Source organism: Amblyraja radiata, chromosome 4 (genome assembly GCF_010909765.2).
Source record: "Amblyraja radiata isolate CabotCenter1 chromosome 4, sAmbRad1.1.pri, whole genome shotgun sequence".
Classification (NCBI taxonomy): Eukaryota; Metazoa; Chordata; class Chondrichthyes; order Rajiformes; family Rajidae; genus Amblyraja; species Amblyraja radiata.
The window spans coordinates 114605740-114626057 of NC_045959.1; the positions used below are offsets into that span (position 1 = coordinate 114605740).

At 47.7% G+C, this 20318-nt stretch overlaps 1 long non-coding RNA gene across 1 annotated transcript; it reads left to right on the forward strand.

The window, feature by feature from the left end:
* Window positions 1-2730: 2730 nt before the first annotated feature.
* On the forward strand, window positions 2731-18506 carry LOC116971760. Its single transcript, XR_004411617.1, has 3 exons — window positions 2731-2756; window positions 17209-17217; window positions 18489-18506. It is a non-coding gene; the product is annotated as an uncharacterized LOC116971760 (long non-coding RNA).
* Window positions 18507-20318: the final 1812 nt, after the last annotated feature.

Genomic DNA, 20318 nt, shown 5'->3' on the forward strand with positions numbered 1-20318 from the left:
CTAGATAGAGATAGCGGAGTCAAGGGGATATGGGGAAAAGGCAGGAACGGGGTACTGATTGTGGATGATCAGCCATGATCACATTGAACGGCGGTGCTGGCTCGAAGGGCCGAATGGCCTACTCCTGCACCTATTGTCTGTTGTCCATTGAAGTGTAGATGGTGAACAGGAAGGGAGGGAGGACCGTCCCATGTGGGGCCCCTGTGTTGCTCAACACCATGTCCGAGACACAGTTCTGTAGCCTGACATATTGTGGTCATCCGGTCAGCTAGTTGGTGATCCAGGCCACCAATAACCATATAACCATATAACAATTACAGCACGGAAACAGGCCATCTCGGCCCTACAAGTCCGTGCTGAACAATTATTTCCCCCTAGTCCCATCTACCTGCACTCAGACCATAACCCTCCATTCCTTTCCCATCCATATACCTATCCAATTTATTTTTAATTGATAAAATCGAACCTGCCTCCACCACTTCCACTGGAAGCTCATTCCACACAGCTACCACTCTCTGAGTAAAGAAGTTCCCCCTCATGTTACCCCTAAACTTCTGTTCCTTAATTCTGAAGTCATGTCCTCTTGTTTGAATCTTCCCTACTCTCAATGGGAAAAGCTTATCCACGTCAACTCTGTCTATCCCTCTCATCATTTTAAAGACCTCTATCAAGTCCCCCCTTAACCTTCTGCGCTCCAAAGAATAAAGAATAAATTCACCCGCATCTTTGTCAATTTGCTCCCAAGCAGTGCAGGCCGGTTGGTGTTAAAAGCACTGGAGAAGACAAAATATATGCCTCACACAATGCTTCCCGGCTTATGCAGGTGAGCACAGGAACGATGGAGCAAGTGGATGATGCCGTCCTCAACCCCCATCTTTTCTTGGTCAGCGAACTGCAGGGGGTCCAGGTAGGGTGTAACCAGGGGTCGCAGGTGAGTGGGCACCAGCCTCTCTGTGTGAAGTCAGAGCCACCGCTCTTCAGAGTTATAGAGCCATCGTAGAGTGATGGAGCCTTTCTAGCAAAATGGGGTCAGGAGGCAGAGATCAGCCACGATTGAATGGCCCAGTAGACTCGATGGGCCGAATGGCCCAATTCTACTCCTATAACTTGTGAACACGTGAATCGGTAACCTCCTTGTGCTCTGGTATTTTGTTTAATTCTTCACATGTTTATAATATAATGTCTGATTCTTAATTGTCTCCTGTATATCGTGTTGTTCCTTGCGAGCGGAGCACCAAGGCAAATTCCTTGTATGTGACCAATTCAATGCAATTCAGTTCAAGGAACCAGCGTGGACTTCACCTTTCCTCGCCGGCTTTGATCCGACTTTTTACGTATTTTTCATTCATTTTTTCTACTGTACTTACCTTTTCGTATCTCTCGGTTCCCCCCTTCTCCCCTGACTCTCAGTCTGAAGAAGGGTCTCCACCCACGAAACAAGTAACCGCCGATACCGCCACAAGAAACAAGTCGCCGGAGCAACTCAGCGGGTCAGGCAGCATCTCCGGACAAGATGGATAGCTGACACTTTGGGACGAGACCCTCCTTCAGGCCTGTGAACGTCACCCATCCATGTTCTCGATAGTCAATACTCAAGACTTATTTGTCACCTGTGCGACTGTGCAGTGACATTTTTCTTGCAGATATTACCCATGCGGGCACCAAGATTTTTGGCGCCGTTGTTCCAAGTCCAAAGTCCGTGAAGAAAGCGAATGGCATGTTGGCCTCGAGGAATCGAATATAGGAGCAAAGAGGTCCTTCTACAGTTGTACAGAGCCCTAGTGAGACCACACCTGGAGTATTGTGTGTAGTTTTGGTCCCCTAATTTGAGGAAGGACATTCTTGCTATTGAGGGAGTGCAGCGTAGGTTTACAAGGTTAATTCCCGGGATGGCGGGACTGTCATATGCTGAGAGAATGGAGCGGCTGGGCTTGTACACTCTGGAGTTTAGAAGGATGAGAGGGATTCTTATTGAAACATATAAGATTGTTAAGGGTTTGGAATCGCTAGAGGCAGGAAACATGTTCCCCATGTTGGGGGGAGTCCAGAACCAGGGGTAAGCCATTTAGAACAGAGACAAGGAAAAACGTTTTCACACAGAGAGTTGTGAGTCTGTGGAATTCTCTGCCTCAGAGGGCGGTGGAGGCCAGTTCTCTGGATGCTTTCAAGAGAGAGCTAGATAGGGCTCTTAAAAATAGCGGAGTCAGGGGATATGAGGAGATGGCAGGAACGGGGTACTGATTGGGGATGATCAGCCATGATCACATTGAATGGCGGTGCTGGCTCGAAGGGCCGAATGGCCTGCTCCTGCACCTATTGTCTATTGTCTATTGACCGACGAGCCTTCGGATGTGTTCCCGTGCCGCCTGCCGATGGGTTCCTTGTTCCACCGGGGACGGCGGTGAGTGAGCCGGGTCTACCGGGCGGGTTCTGCGAGTTCTCCAGAGACGTTGCCTGACCCGCTGAGTTGCCCCAGCGCTCTGTGTCCTTTGCATAGACCAGCTCCTGCAGTTCCTTGTTTCTGCATCAAGACCATGTTGTCTATGTCACAAGAGAGGGTGGCCTTACTGCACTTACAAAGCCGGAGACCCGGGTTCGATCCCGACTACAGGTGCTGTCTGTACGGAGTTTGTACGTTCTCCCCGTGACCTGCGTGGGTTTCCTCTGAGATCTTCGGTTTCCTCCCACACTCCAAAGACGTACAGGTCTGTAGGTTAATTAGCTTGGTATAAAATGTAAAATTGTCCCTAGTGTGTGTGTGGGACAGTGTTAGTGTGCGGGGATCGCTGGTCGGCATGGACTCGGTGGGCCGAAGGGCCTGTTTCCATGCTGTATCTCGAAACTAATCTAAACTAAAAGGATGGTACTGAGAGAATAGAACATAGAACAGTACAGAAACATAGAAACATAGAAAATAGGTGCAGGAGGAGGCCATTCGGCCCTTTGAGCCAGCACCGCCATTCATTGTGATCATGGCTGATTGCCCCCTATCAATAACCCGTGCCTGCCTTCTCCCCATATCCCTCGACTCCACTAGCCTCTAGAGCTCTATCTAACTCTCTCTTAAATCCATCCAGTGACTTGGCCTCCACTGCCCTCTGTGGTAAGGAATTCCATAAATTCACAACTCTCCGGGTGAAAATTTTTTTTCTCATCTCAGTCTTAAATGACCTCCCCTTTATTCTAAGACTGTGGCCCCTGGTTCTGGACTCGCCCAACATTGGGAACATTTTTCCTGCATCTAGCTTGTCCAGTCCTTTTATAATTTTATATGTTTCTATAAGATTGCCCCTCATCCTTCTAAACTCCAGTGAATACAAGCCTAGTCTTTTCAATCTTTCCTCATATGACAGTCCCGCCATCCCAGGGATCAATCTCGTAAACCTACGCTGCACTGCCTCAATCACAAGGATGTCCTTCCTCAAATTAGGAGACCAAAACTGTACACAATACTCCAGATGTGGTCTCACCAGAGCCCGATACAACTGCAGAAGAACCTGTGAAGATAGACGCAAAATACTGGAGTAACTCAGCGGGCCAGGCAGCATCTCTGGAGAGAAGGAATGGGTGACGTTTCGGGCCGAGACCCTTCTTCAGACTCGGGGGAGAAGGAAACGAGAGATATTAACGGTGATGCAGAGAGATATCGAACAAATTGAAGGAAAGACGTGCAAAAAAAGTAAGGATGATAAAGGAAACTAAAAAATAGCTGAACATTGCTGTCGGTATTTTCTTTCCACATCAAGTTCTCCTTTGCTTTCCTTTTCATTTCCTGAACCACTACTACACTCTTGGCTTTGAGCTTTCCAACATCTTTCTCTGGAGAAGTGGGGGAGCAGAGGAGGAAGGAAGCTGGGGGTTTGCAGCTGTGAACATCCTGCAATGAATCCCTGGCACGTGAGAAATTAATAGAAGCGACTCACGACTCCTTCAAATGATCGAGCAGCCGCACGGAGTTACGGTCATAAGGTCATAGGAGTAGCAATAGGCCATTCGGCCCATCAAGTCTACTCCGCCATCCAATCAAAAGGTCATAAGTGATAGGAGTAGAAATAGGCCATTCGGCCCATCAAGTCTACTCCGCCATCCAATCAAAAGGTCATAAGTGATAGGAGTAGAATTAAGCCATTCGACCCATCAAGTCTACTCCGCCATTCAATCGTGGCTGATCTATCTCTCCCTCCCAACTCCATTCTCCTGCCTTCTCCCCATAACCCCTGACACCCGTACTAATCAAGAATCTGTCTATCTCTGCTGTAAAAATGTCCACTGACTTTGCCTCCACAGCCTTCTGTGGCAAAGAATTCCACAGATTCACCACCCTCTGACTAAATAAATTCCTCCTCGTCTCCTTCCTAAAAGAGCGTCCTTTAATTCTGAGGCTGTGACCTCTGGTCCTAGACTCTCCCACTAGTGGAAACATCCTCTCCCTACATCCTCTCTATCCAGGCCTTTCACTATTCTGTATGTTTCAACGAGGTACCCGCTCATCCTTCTAAACACCAGTGAGTACAGGCCCAGTGCCGACAAACGCTCATCATAGATTACCCAGCTCGTTCCTGGTTTTAGGCATTCAGCAGGGAAACATGTACTTTGGCCAACTGAAGTTAGACACACAATGCTGGGGTAACTCAGCGGGACAGGCAGCATCTCTGGAGAGAAGGAATGGGTGACGTTTCGGGTCGAGACCCTTCTTCAGAGTCAGGGGAGAGAGAGATACAGAGATAAGGAAGTGAAAGGTGTGAAAATGAGACCAAGGGGATGGAGATCAAGGACAATGTAGAATAGACCATTGTTAGCTGGGAGAAGGCGACAACAAAGCAAACAGAGATAAAATGTAGTCGGAGACAGTCAGACTGGTCAGAGAACTGGGAAAGGGGGAGTGATGGAGAGAGAGGGGAAGCAAGGTTTACTTGAAGTTAGAGAAGTCAATGTTCATACCACTGGGGTGTAAGCTACCCAAGCGAAATATGAGGTGCTGTTCCTCCAATTTGTGCTGGGCCTCACTCTGACAATGGAGGAGGCCCAGGACAGAAAGGTCAGTGTGGGAATGGGAGGGGGAGTTGAAGTGTTTGTCAACCGGGAGATCAGGTAGTTTTAGGCAAACTCATCCATAGCGGGCAAGATGCCCCATCTAAACTAGTCCCGTTGACCTGCGTTTGGCCCCTGAATATTCCCAATCCATATCCCCAACCAAGTACCGTGTAAATATTCAGGAAGGAACTGCAGATGCTGGCTTACACAAAAAACTGACGCAAAATGCTGGAGTGACTCAGCGGGACAGGCAGCATCTCCGGAGAGAAGGAACAGGTGACGTTTGGGGCCGAGTGAGGTGTCAGAGGTGAAGGGGAGAAGGCAGGAGAATGGGGTTCGGAGGGAGAGGTGGATCAGCCATGATTGAATGGCGGAGTAGACTTGATGGGCCGAAAGGCATAATTCTGCCCCTGTCACCTATCACCTTATGATGAGACCGAACGTCACCCATTCCTTCTCTCCAGAGATGCTGCCTGTCCCGCTGAGTTACTCCAGCATTTTTTTTCTGCCTTTAAAAATGTTCCTTTCTTACCTGTCTCAACTACACCCTCTGGCAGCCCATTAACCTACACACCTGCACTTCGTTGGATTGTGGGAGGAAAACGCAGCTCCCGGGGAAATCTGGTGACATACGCTCATCATATGTTAACCCAATCATTCCTGGAATCATTCTCGTAAACCTCCTCTGGACCCTCTCCAGAGCCAACACATCCTTACCTCAGATATGGGGCCCAAAATTGCTCACAATATTCCAAATGTGGAAAGACCCGTGCGTTATTGGGCCTCAGCATTACAGTCATAGAGTGATACAGGCCCTTCGGCCCAACTTGCCCACACCAGCCAACATGTCCCAGCTACACTAGTCCCACCGGCCTGCGCTTGGTCCATATCCCTCCAAACCTGTCCTATCCATGTACCTGTCTAACTGTTTCTTAAACGTTGGGATAGTCCCAGCCTCAACTACCTCCTCTGGCAGCTTGTTCCATACACCCCCCACCCTTTGTATGAAAAAGTTACCCCTCAAGATTCCTATTAAATCTTTTCCCCTTCACCTTGAACCTATGTCCTCTGGTCCTCGATTCCCCAACTCCGGCCAAGATCTACCCGATCTATTCCTCTCATGATTTTATACACCTCTATGAGATCACCTCTCATCCTCCTGAGCTCCAAGGAATAGAGACCCAGCCTACTCAACCTCTCCCTATAGCTCACACTCTCTAGTCCTGGCAACATCCTCGTAAATCTTATCTCAACCCTTTCAAGCTTGACAATATCCTTCCTATAACATGGTGCCCAGAACTGAACACAATATTCTAAATGCGGTCTCACCAACGTCTTATACAACTGCAACATGACCTCCCAACTTCTATACTCAATACTCTGACTGATGAAGGCCAAAGTGCCAAAAGCCTTTTTGACCACCTTATCTACCTGCGACTCCACCTTCAAGGAACCATGCACCTGTAGTCCTAGATCCCTCTGGTCTACAACACTACCCAGAGGCCTACCATTCGCTGTGTAGGTCCGGCCCTTGTTAGACGTCCCAAAATGCAACACCTCACACTTCTCTGTATTAAAATCCATCAACCATTCCTCAGCCCACCTGGCCAATCGATCCAGATCCTGCTGCAATCTTTCACAACCATCTTCACTATCTGCAAAACCACTCACTTTTGTATCATCAGCAAACTTGCCCTGAATGTTCTCATCCAAATCATTGATGTAGATGTCAAACAGTAACGGGCCCAGCACCGAACCCTGAGGCATACCACTAGTCACAGGCCTCCAGTCTGAGAAGCAACCTTCCACCATCACCCTCTGCTTCCTTCCATGGAGCCAATTTGCTATCCATTCAGCTATCTCTCCTTGGATCCCATGCGATCTAACCTTCCAGAGCAGACTCACATGCGGAACCTTGTCGAACACCTTGCTGAAGTCCATGTACACAACATCTACAGCTCTGCCCTCATCAACCTTTTTGGTTACGTCTTCAAAAAAATCAATCAGATTTGTGAGACACGACCTCCCACGTACAAAACCATGCTGACTATCCCTAATCAGCCCTTGTCTATCCAAATGCCTGTATATCCTATCCCTCAGAATACTCTCCAGTAATTTACCAACTACAGATGTTAAGCTCACTGGCCCATAGTTCCCAGCATTTTCCCTGCAGCCCTTCTTGAAAAGAGGCACAACATTTGCCTTCCTCCAGTCTTCCGGCCCCTCTCCTGTATTTAAGGACGGCTCATAAATTTCCTGTTTTTATATTCCATTCCTCGAAATAAATGCCTTCATGGGAATAAAGTGTGAGAACTTGAGATATTCTTCTTGCCATGATGCCAGCATATGTTTGTTGGCCATTGTTGGCATTGGAGAGGGTCCAGAGGAGGTTTACGAGAATTATCCCAGGAATGAGTGGGTTAACATATGATGAGCGTTTGTCGGCACTGGGCCTGTAGTCTGTGGAATTCTCTGCCTCAGAGGGCGGTGGAGGCAGGTTCTCTGGATGCTTTCAAGTGAGAGCTAGATAGGGCTCTTAAAAATATGGGGAGAAGGCAGGAACGGGGTACTGATTGGGGATGATCAGCCATGATCACATTGACTGGCGGTGCTGGCTCGAAGGGCCAAATGGCCCACTCCTGCACCTATTGTCTATTGTCTATTGTCTAGTCGCTGGAGATTAGAAGGATGAGTGGAGACCTCATTGAAACTTACTGAACAGTGAAAGGCCTGGATAGAGTGGATGTGGAGCGGATTTGCACTAGTGGGAGAGTCTAGGACCAGAGGTCATAAAAACAAGTTCCTTTAAAAAGATGAGGAGGAGTTTCTGAAAAAGGGTCTCGACCCGAAAAGATGCCTATTTCCTTCACTCCATAGATGCTGCCTCACCCGCTGAGTTTCTCCAGCATTTTTGCCTACCTTCGATTTTCCAGCATCTGCAGTTCCTTTTTAAACACAGGAATTTCTTTAGTCAGAGGTTGGTGAATCTGTGGAATTCATTGTCACAGACGGCTGTGGAGGCCAAGTCAGTGGATATTTTTAAGGCAGAGATAGATAGATTCCTGATTAGTACGGGTGTCGGGGGTTATGGGGAGAAGGCAGGAGAATGGGGATTAGGTGGGAGAGATAGATCAGCCATGATTGAATGGTGGAGTAGACTTGATGGGCCGAATGAACCAATTACTTATGGACATGAACTTGTGAACATATAATGAGCGTTTGACGGCACTGGGCCTGTACTCGCTGGAGTTTAGAAGGATGAGGGGAGACCTCATTGAAACTTACCGAACAGTGAAAGGCCTGGATAGAGTGGATGTGGAGAGGATGTTTCCACTAGTGGGAGAGTCTAGGACCAGAGGCCATAGCCTTACAGTAAAAGGATGTATCTTTAGAAAGGCCCTTCCATAAGCCAGGGTACTGTCCGATTCACCTCTACCCCATTGCGGACATTGGACTTTGTCTGTGGAACTGGTGCGTTACAATGCTGAGAACTATATTCTGCACTCTGTATCTTCCCCTTTGCTCTACCTATTGTACTGGAGTTGACGATTGCATTTATGTGTGATATTGTCTAATTTGATTGAATATCATACACATGACAATAATATAAATCAATAAATCATGGCTGATCTATCTCTTCTTCCTAACCCCATTCTCCTGCCTTCTCCCCATAACCCCTGACACCTGTACTAACCAAGAATCTATCTATCTCTGCCTTAGAAATATTAAAATAGGAGGAATGTGGGCTAAATGCAGGCAAAAGTGGGCTAGCTTAGATGGGGCATCTTGGTCTGCATGGATGTGTTGGGCTGAAGGGCCTGTTTCCATGTTGTGTGTCTCTATGACATCCTTTCACAACACATATCAGGCTATCAAAGTCTTCAGGGTTCCTTATTTACTTCAGTTCAGAGAGACAGCATGGAAACAGGCCCTTCGGCCCACCGAGTCCGTTCAACCATGCTATGAGAAGGTCGCCAGGGCTAGAGGGGTGTGAGCTATGGGGAGAGGTTGATTAGGCTGGGACTCTATTCCATGGAGCGCAGGAGGATGAGAGGTGATCTAATTGAGGTGTATAGAATCATGAGGGGAATAGATCGAGTAGATGCACAGAGTCTCTTGCCCAGAGTAGGGGAATCGAGGACCAGAGGACAAAGCTTTGGGGTGAAGGGGAAAAGATTTAGTGGGAATCTGAGGGGTAACATTTTCACGCAAAGGGTGGTGGGTGTCTGGAACGAGCTGCCTTAGGAGATAGTTTAGGCTGGGACTATCCCAACGTTTAAAAAAGATTTAGACAGGTACATGGATAGGACATGTTTGGAGGGATATGGTCCAAATGCGGGCAGGTGGGACTAGTGTAGCTGGGACATGTTGGCTGGTGTGGGCAAGTTGGGCCGAAGGGCCCTTTTTCCAAGCTGTATGGCTCTGTGACTATGACCAGCACACTAACACTACCCTACACACACTAGGGACAATTTACATTTACCAAGCCAATTAACCTACAAACCTGCACGTCTTTGGAGTGTGGGAGGAAACCGAAGATCTCGGAGAAAACCCACGCAGGTCACGGGGAGAAGGTACAAACTCCGTACAGACAGCACCCGTAGTCGGGATCGAACCAGGGACTCCGGCGCTGCAGGGGCTGTAAGACTGCAACTCTACCGCTGCTCCACCGTGACTGCCCCTTTCAAAAGCACAACATGTAAATTGCTTACAGGCGATTCCTCAAACCCAGTGAAGAAACAGATCCATCGGGAGAATTGTAATGATTAGCGGCTGAATATGTTGAGTGCAGAGTTCAAAAGGAAACAGCAGGTAAATGCTGATGGAAGTGATAAAACGTTGCGTGCTGAAGGTTTTCGATTACATTATGAATATTTAAAGAGGAAACCACTTCAACTTGATGAATATTTGAATGGGAAGTTTGTCTCTGGAAGTATGAAAATTTAATGGGAAAATATGTCTGATCCAACATCACGCTTGTTTAACGTGGAAGCTCCCACTTTAAGTCAGTCTTGATGAAAAGTTTATTATTTTAGATTTATTATTATAGACAATAGACAATAGGTGCAGGAGTAGGCCATTTGGCCCTTCGAGCCAGCACCGCCATTTAATGTGATCATGGCTGATCATCCCCAATCAGTACTCCGTTCCTGCCTTCTCCCCATATCCCCAGACTCCGCTATTTTTAAGTCCTATCTAGTTCCCTCTTGAAAGCATCCACCGCCCTCTGAGGCAGAGAATTCCACAGACTCACAACTCTCTGTGAGAAAAAGTGTTTCCTCGTCTCCGTTCTAAATGGCTCACCCCTTATTCTCAAACTGTGGCCCCGGGTTCTGGACTCCCCCCAACATGTTTCCTGCCTCTAGCGTGTCCAAACTATTATCTAAATGATGGCCGACTAGGAAAAGGGGAGATGCAGCGAGACCTGGGTGTCATGGTACACCAGTCATTGAAAGTGGGCATGCAGGTGCAGCAGGCAGTGAAGAAAGCGAATGGTATGTTAGCTTTCATAGCAAAAGGATTTGAGTATAGGAGCAGGGAGGTTCTACTGCAGTTGTACAGGGTCTTGGTGAGACCACACCTGGAGTATTGCATACAGTTTTGGTCTCCAAATCTGAGGAAGGACATTATTGCCATAGAGGGAGTGCAGAGAAGGTTCACCAGACTGATTCCTGGGATGTCAGGACTGTCTTATGAAGAAAGACTGGATAGACTTGGTTTATACTCTCTAGAATTTAGGAGATTGAGAGGGGATCTTATAGAAACTTACAAAATTCTTAAGGGGTTGGACAGGCTAGATGCAGGAAGATTGCTCCCGATGTTGGGGAAGTCCAGGACAAGGGGTCACAGCTTAAGGATAAGGGGGAAATCCTTTAAAACCGAGATGAGAAGAACTTTTTTTCACACAGAGAGTGGTGAATCTCTGGAACTCTCTGCCGCAGAGGGTAGTCGAGGCCAGTTCATTGGCTATATTTAAGAGGGAGTTAGATGTGGCCCTTGTGGCTAAGGGGATCAGAGGGTATGGAGAGAAGGCAGGTACGGGATACTGAGTTGGATGATCAGCCATGATCATATTGAATGGCGGTGCAGGCTCGAAGGGCCGAATGGCCTACTCCTGCACCTAATTTCTATGTTTCTATGTTTCTAAACCCCTAACAATCTTATATGTTTCAATATTGTCGTGTGTATTGACGTTAGTTGAGCCTGGAGCTTTAGTTCAGAGATACAGCGCGGAAACAAGTCTACAGTCTAGGGTCTGTCCGCTGCTGGACATGGGGGGCAGGGTGTGGTGGGGACGCCCCTCAAAATAAGGGAAGGGATTCCATGCCACCGGGCCACATGAGTGGCAAGGGTGGGGAGCAATTTGTGTAAACAATATTGTATGTTTCTATGAACGTATGCATCGCCTCCGAGAATGTTGGATGAAGTCTTGTCAGGATCATGTGTTGGATATATTTAGTTCTCGAATAAAATATATTTTGAAATTCAAAAAAAGACCTTCTGCGCCGACCAGCGATCCCCCCACACTAACACTATCCCACACACACACTAGGGACAATTTACATTTATACCAAGCCAATTAACCTACAAACCTGCACGTCTTTGGAGTGTGGGAGGAAACCGTAGGTCTCGGAGGAAACCCACGCAGGTCACGGGGAGAACGTGCAAACTCCGTACAGACAGCACCCGTAGTCAGGATCGAACCCGGCTCAGTGGCGCTGTGAGGCAGCAACTCTACTGCTGCGCCACCATGCCGCCCACATTCTGAATGAAAGTTCATAATTGATAGGAGCTGAATGAGGCCATTCGGCCCATCATGTCTACTCTGCCATTCAATCATGGCTGATCGATCTTTCCCTCCAAACCCCATTCTCCTGCCTTCTCCCCATAACCCCTGACACCCGTACTAATCAAGGATCAATCTCTCTCTCTGCCTTAAAAATATCCACTGGCTTGGCCTCCACAACCTTCTGTGGCAAAGAATTCCACAGATTCACCACCCTGTGACTAAAGAAATTTCTCTTCATCCACTTACTAAAACGTCCTTTTATTCTGAGAATGACCTCGTCCTAGACTCTCCCACCAGTGGAAACATCCTCTCCACTACTCTATCCAGGCCTTTCACTATTTGGAACCCTACATGTCACAACATTTTTTTGTCACCTTCAGTCCGGTATCTTTTTGTATTTTTTGTTATGTTGAAGTGCGTTTTCTGTGTTTTGTTTAATGTCTTTATGTGGGGGAAGAGGGTACGGTAAGGGGGATACCGTCCTTCGACGTCGAGTCGCATTATTCGAGTCGCATCCTCGCCCCCCCCCCAGCAGCCTACCTACTGGATTGGTGCGGCCTTTCCTGCCGGGACCAACCAGAGCTCCAGCAGCAGTAGCAGCGCAACGTTGGAAACATCGCGGGGCGGGCGATGCCTCACCGGGGATCGCCGTTTGGAGCCCCGGAGTGCTGGGCCTGCTGCACCGACATCGCGGAGCTGTGGTTCGCGGAGCTCCCAACGCGGGCGGCGTTGATCAACATCGCGGAGTCCTGTGACTCCGCCCGGCTCGGCCTGTGGACTCAGGAGCCGCGGACTCCGGTGGAAGGTGGCTGATCTGGAGGTCCGGGCCGCTGAGGATGTTCTCCGTCGGGGTTCGGCGTCGGGTTTCCATCGTTCCTGGCGAGAGGGCCTGAACATCGGACCGCCCGTGGCGGCGACTGCGGGTGCTCGGGAGGCCCCGACCACTGGTGAACATCTGGGAAGATCGGAGGGAAGGCTGGCTGGACTATGGTACCTTCCTCAACTTTGATGCCATTGTGTTGTGTTGTGGTTTGTTGTGTCGTGGACTTCCGTGTTTGTGCTTTTTTAAATTTTAATATGTTTTATTTATTTATTATTTATTTTTGAAATACTTGACTGTAAGGAAAATTCATTTCGTTGTCTCTAATATGAGATAATGACAATAAATTGAATACAATACAATACAATACAATACAATTTTGAAATGTTCAAAATCTTTGGGCGACCCTGACACATCAGTCAATGACGCTGACAGTCGCCAAAAAAATCGCCACGGTGGGACAGGCCCTTTACCAAACAGTGAAAGGCCTGTTTAGAGTGGATGTGGAGAGGATGTTTCCGCTAGTGTGAGAGTCCAAGACCAGAGGTCACAGCCTCAGAATTAACGGATGTTCCTTTAGGTAGTAAGTATGCAGATGATACTAAGATAGGTGGTGTTGTGGATAATGAAGTTGATTTCCAAAGTCTACAGAGAGATTTATGCCATTTGGAAGAATGGGCTGAAAGATGGCAGATGGAGTTTAATGCTGATAAGTGTGAGGTGCTACACCTTGGCAGGACAAATCAAAATAGGACGTACATGGTAAATGGTAGCGAATTGAGGAATGCAGTTGAACAGATGGATCTGGGAATAACTGTGCACAGTTCCCTGAAGGTGGAATCTCATGTAGATAGGGTGGTAAAGAAAGCTTTTGGTATGCTAGCCTTTATAAATCAGAGCATTGAGTATAGAAGTTGGGATGTAATGTTAAAATTGTACAAGGCATTGGCGCAATAACCTGGCCCTCAACACCAGCAAAACCAAGGAACTGATTGTGGACTTTGGAAGGAGTAGGAGGGGGACCCACAGCCCCATTTATATCAACGGGTCGATGGTTGAAAGGGTCAAGAGCTTCAAATTCCTGGGCGTGCACATCTCTGAAGATCTTTCCTGGTCCGAGAACACTGATGCAATCATCAAAAAAGCACATCAGCGCCTCTACTTTCTGAGAAGATTACGGAGAGTCGGATTGTCAAGGAAGACTCTCTCTAACTTCTACAGGTGCACAGTCGAGAGCATACTGACCGGTTGCATCGTGGCTTGGTTCGGCAATTTGAGCGCCCTGGAGAGGAAAAGACTACAAAAAGTAGTAAACACTGCCCAGTCCATCATCGGCTCTGACCTTCCTTCCATTGAGGGGATTTATCGCAGTCGCTGCCTCAAAAAGGCTGGCAGTATCATCAAAGACCCACACCATCCTGGCCACACACTCATCTCCCTGCTACCTTCAGGTAGAAGGTACAGGAGCCTGAAGACTGCAACAACCAGGTTCAGGAATAGTTACTTCCCCTCAGCCATCAGGTTATTAAACCTGGCTCGGACAAAACTCTGATTATTAGCAACCACTTTCTGTTATTTGCACTATCAGTTTATTTATTCATGTGTGTATATATTTATATCATGGTATATGGACACATTTATCTGTTTTGTAGTAAATGCCTACTATTTTCTGTGTGCTTAAGCAAAGCAAGAATTTCATTGTCCTATACAGGGACACATGACAATAAACTCACTTGAACTTGAACTTGAACTTGAACTTGAGACCAATTCTGGAGTATGGTGTACAATTTTGGTCGCCCAATTGTAGGAAGGATGTCAACAAAATAGAGAGAGTACAGAGGAGTTTTACTAGAATGTTGCCTGGGTTTCAGCAACTAAGTTACAGAGAAAGGTTGGACAAGTTAGGTCTTTATTCTTTGGAGCGCAGAAGGTTAAGGGGGGACTTGATAGAGGTCTTTAAAATGATGAGAGGGATAGACAGAGTTGACGTGGGCAAGCTTTTCCCATTGAGAGTAGGGAAGATTCAAACAAGAGGACATGACTTGAGAATGAAGGAACAGAAGTTTAGGGGTAACATGAGGGGGAACTTCTTTACTCAGAGAGTGGTGGCTGTGTGGAATGAGCTTCCAGTGGAAGTGGTGGAGGCAGGTTCGATTTTATCATTTAAAAATAAATTGGATAGGTATATGGATGGGAAAGGAATGGAGGATTTTGATTTTGATTTGATTCCTTTATTGTCATTCAGACCTTTCGGTCTGAACGAAATTATGTTGCCTGCAGTCATACACAGTAACAATAAATAACAAAACATACAATAAACACAAATTAAACATCCACCACAGTGAGTTCACCAAGCACCTCCTCACTGTGATGGAGGCAAAAGTCTTAGTCTCCGTCTCTTCCCTCCTTGTTCTCCCTCTGCGCTGAGGCGATCGATCCAGGCCGAAGATGCCGCTCTCCTGTCCAGCGGACCTCCGTGGTGATGTCACCGCTGCCGAAAGCCGGAACGCAGCAGTCTCCGCAGTCTCCGCTCCGCTCCGAGTCGTCCCGCCACAGCCTCAGCTCCGAGTCTCGCTGCATCAGCTCCGAGACCCGCAGCATCAGCTCCGAGTCCCGCAGCCTCAGCTCCGAGTCCCGCAGCCTCAGCTCCGAGTCCCGCAGCCTCAGCTCCGAGTCCCGCAGCCTCAGCTCCGAGTCCCGCAGCCTCAGCTCCGAGTCCCGCAGCCTCAGCTCCGGGCTGCTGCATCAGCTCCGAGTCCCGCAGCCTCAGCTCCGAGTCCCGCAGCCTCAGCTCCGAGTCCCGCAGCCTCAGCTCCGAGTCCCACTGCCTCAGCTCCGAGTCCCGCAGCATCAGCTCCGAGTCCCGCAGCCCCAGCTCCGAGTCCCGCAGCCCCAGCTCCGAGTCCCACAGCCTCAGCTCCGAGTCCCGCTGCAACAGCTCCGAGTCCCACTGCATCAGCTCCGAGTCCCACTGCAACAGCTCCGGTTATGGTCTGAGTGCAGGTAGATGGGACTAGGTGAAAATAATTGTTCGGCACGGACTTGTAGGGCCGAGATGGCCTGTTTCCGTGCGGTAATTGATATATGGTTATATGGTTATAAGGAGATGAGGAGGAATTTCTTTAGTCAGAGGGTGGTGAATCTGTGGAATTCTTTGCCACAGAAGGCAGTGGAGGCCAAGTCAGTGGATATTTTTAAAGCAGAGATAGATAGATTCTCGATTAGTACGGGTGTCAGGGGTTATGGGGAGAAGGCAGGAGAATGGGGTTCGGAGTGAGTGATAGATCAGCCATGATTGAACGGTGGAGTACTCTTGATGGGCCGAATGGCCTAATTCTACTTATGATCTGATGATCTTTTGAACTCAGGGGAACTAACTGTCTCATCTGGCAATGGGCACAAAATCCTGGAGTAACTCAGCGGGACAGGCAGCATCTCCAATGACTAGGAATAGGCAACATTTCGGGTCAAGACCCTTCTTCAGACTGAGAGGCAGGGAGAGGGAAACTATTCAAAGACACAAAGAGCAAAAAAACGTAAGGAATAAAAAAAGAACACAAGGCCAGCAAGGATGAACAAGGAAAGGTGGAGCCCACAATGGTCCGTTGTTGGCTGTGGAAGAGGTGATAACGAGAGAGTACAAACAGTGAAACTAGGCAGGACAGCAATGAACCTAGTGGGATGACTATGGTGGGACAGAAAGAGAGAGAAGGCAAGGGTTACTTAAAATTAGAGAAATCAAATCTATACTGCTGGGTCAATAGACAATAGACAATAGGAGCAGGAGGAGGCCATTCGGCCCACCGGGCCATTCAATGTGATCATTACTGATCATCCACAATCAGTACCTCGTTCCTGCCTTCTCCCCATATACCCTGACTTCGCTACCTTTAAGAGCCCCATCTAGCTCTCTCTTGACAGAATCTAGAGAACCGGCCTCCACCACCCTCTGAGACAGAGAATTCCACAGACTCACAATTCTCTGGGTGAAGCAGTGTTTCCTCATCTCCATTGTAAGGTGGCGTAAGGCGCCCAAGCGAAATATGAGGTGCTGTTCCTCCAATTTGCGTTTGGGCCTCACTCTTGCATTGGAGGAGGCCCAGGAAGGAAGGAAGGGTTCTCGACCCGAATGGAGCAGCTGGGCTTGTACACTATGGAGTTTTGAAGGATGAAAGGGTATCTCATTGAAACATATAAGATTGTTAAGGGTTTGGACACGCTAGAGGCAGGAAACATGTTCCCGATGTTGGAGGAGTCCAGAACCAGGGGCCACAGTTTAAGAATAAGGAGTAAGCCGTTTAGAATGGAGACGAGGAAACACCTTTTCTCACAGAGAGTGGTGAGTTTGTGGAATTCTTTGCCTTAGTGGAGGCAGGTTCCCTGAATGCTTTCAAGAGAGAGCTAGATAGGGCTCTTAAAAATAGTGGAGTCAGGGGATAACCAGACTGATTCCTGGGATGGTAGGACTTTCATATGTAGAAAGACTGGATAGACTCGGCTTCTACTCGCTAGAATTTAGAAGATTGAGGGGGGATCTTATAGAAACGTACAAAATTCTTAAGAGGTTGGATAGGTTAGATGCAGGAAAATTGTTCCCGATGTTGAGGAAGTCCAGAACAAGAGGTCACAGTTTAAGGATAAGGGGGAAGTCTTTTAGGACAGAGATGAGAAAAACATTTTTCACACAGAGAGTGGTGAATCTCTGGAATTCTCTGCCACAGAAGGTAGTTGAGGCCAGTTCATTGGCTATATTTAAGAGGGAGTTAGATGTGGCCCTTGTGGCTAAAGGGATCAGGGGGTATGGAGAGAAGGCAGGTACAGGATACTGAGTTGGATGATCAGCCATGATCATATTGAATGGCGGTGCAGGCTCGAAGGGTCGAATGGCCTACTCCTGCACCTATTTTCTATGTTTCTATGTTTCTATGATATGGGGAGAAGGCAGGAGCGGGGTACTGATTGGGGATGATCAGCCAAGATCACATTGAATGGCGGTGCTGGCTCGAAGGGCCGAATGGCCTACTCCTGAACCTTTTGTCTATTGGTTATTGACCAGCAGCGTCACCTACTCCTTCTCTCCAGAGATGCTGCCTGACCCGCTGAGTAACTCCGGTTTCATCGTGTCTCCCTTCGGAACCTACACGTACCTCTTCCGGCATCTCGTCCCAGCCGCCCAGTGCGAGTGGGACGGGAAAAGTCCCACTGAAGCCCGAGAAACGCACGGTGTATCCATGGGAGAGGAAAAGGGAAAAAATAGTCGACGCATTGGCCATCTGTGGTCCCCGACTGCTCCGTACAGATGTTGGGCGGGAACGGGAATGGTGTTCTCTGCCGCAACATTCCCACACATTGCTGAAGCCTTGTCACCACTCACCGGGAGACATGGGTGAGTTCTTGGAGGTGTCAGCTTTGGAAAAGACACAGCAGTTTCACCATGAAGTCAAAAGGTCACTGATTCCATAAAATTAAAGCTCCGTCATCCAGCCTCCATGGAAATCTCTCTCCCATCAGAGGTTTCTGCATTTGGATTTCTATGGATTTGTTTTATTTTTACAGATATTTGTAGTCCTTTTTGATCAAGGAAAAGGATATTTTTAATTTAGTACAACATGGAAGGTAGACACTAAATGAATAAGAATTAATCAAATAATGAATGAATGAATGAATAAGTTTATTGGCCAAGTATTCACATACAAGGAATTTGCCTTGGTGCTCCGCCCGCAAGTTACAACATGACATACAGTGACACTTAGGAATGACACATAAAACATTAAACATTAATAATAAAACACTATCGATGTTAGTGCAAATAGGGTAGTGCAAATGCTAGTGTGTGTCGCGCAGTGTTCGTGTGCAGGGATCAGTGCGGTGGGCCGAAGGGCCACTCCATATCTCTAAACTGAACTAAACTAAACTAAGCTGAACGTAGAAACACGGATAAATAGGTGCAGGAGTTGGCCACTCGGCCCATCGAGCCAGCACCGCCATTCACCACCTAACCTCACATTTAGTCGAGAGAGTGTGCACTTTCGGAGGTTGAAAGGAAGGGGAAAATATTAAATGAATGGCCTGTTCCTTACCAGCATTGGTGTGGAGAGGGACCAGACATGATCACAGTGAATTGCGGTGCTGCCTCGAAGGGCCGAATGGCCTCCACCTGCACCTATTGTCTATTGTCTATCTTGGAGTCCAAGTCCATAACTCCTTGAAAGTGGCAACACGAGTAGACAGAGCGGTGGAGAAGGCATACGTTATTTTTGCCTCCATTAGTCGGATCATTGAATATTAAGAGCATTGAGTATAGAAGTTGGGATGTAATGTTAAAATTGTACAAGGCATTGGTGAGGCCAATTCTGGAGTATGGTGTACAATTTTGGTCGCCTAATTATAGGAAGGATGTCAACAAAATAGAGAGAGTACAGAGGAGATTTACTAGAATGTTGCCTGGGTTTCAGCAACTAAGTTACAGAGAAAGGTTGAACAAGTTAGGGCTTTATTCTTTGGAGCGCAGAAGGTTAAGGGGGGACTTGATAGAGGTCTTTAAAATGATGAGAGGGATAGACAGAGTTGACGTGGATAAGCTTTTCCCACTGAGAGTAGGGAAGATTCAAACAAGGGGACATGACTTGAGAATGAAGGGACAGAAGTTTAGGGGTAACATGAGGGGGAACTTCTTTACTCAGAGAGTGGTGGCTGTGTGGAATGAGCTTCCAGTGGAGGTGGTGGAGGCAGGTTCGTTTTTATCATTTAAAAATAAATTGGATAGTTATATGGACGGGAAAGGAATGGAGGGTTATGGTCTGAGCGCAGGTAGATGGGACTAGGGGAGAATACGTGTTCGGCACGGACTAGAAGGGCCGAGATGGCCTGTTTCCGTGCTGTAATTATTATATGGTTATATGGTTATAAGGGCCTGTTCCATTTGGTGATTTTTTTCGGCGATTGCCGGCATCATTGACTAACGTATCAGGTCACCGAAAAATTTGCAGCGTGATGCAGCGTGATGATGTATTGACACGTGGTGATTTTTTAAGCGTCGCAACATTTTATTTGTTGCTGCTGGATTTCGAAATGTTCAAAATCTTTTGGTGACGAAAAAATCGGCAAGTGGGACACAGGCCCTTAACAGTCAGGAAGTCACGATGCTGCTTTGTAGGACTTTGGTCTGGCTGCATTTGGAGTTATTGCGTGCAGTTCTGGCCGCCCCCATTGCAGGAAGCATGTGGAAACATTTAAGAGGTTGTAGAAGCAGTTTTCTAAGACGGTCGACACAAAATGCTGGAGGATCTCAGCGGGTCAGGCAGCATCTCCGGAGGAAACAGGTTGGAGCCTTCTTCAGACTGTTTTTTTTCCCAGGATGGTGCTTGGATTAGAGGGTGTGAACTACAGGGAGAGGTTGGAGAGACTTGTATTGGTTTTCTTCAGAGCATTCAAGAATAAGGGGTAAGCCATTTAGAACGGAGATGAGGAAACACTTTTTCTCACAGAGAGTTGTGAGTCTGTGGAATTCTCTGCCTCAGAGGGCGGTGGAGGCCGGTTCTCTGGATACTTTCAAGAGAGAGCTAGATAGGGCTCTTAAAAATAGCGGAGTCAGGGGATATGAGGAGAAGGCAGGAATGGGGTACTGATTGTGGATGATCAGCCATGATCACATTGAATGGCAGTGCTGGCTCG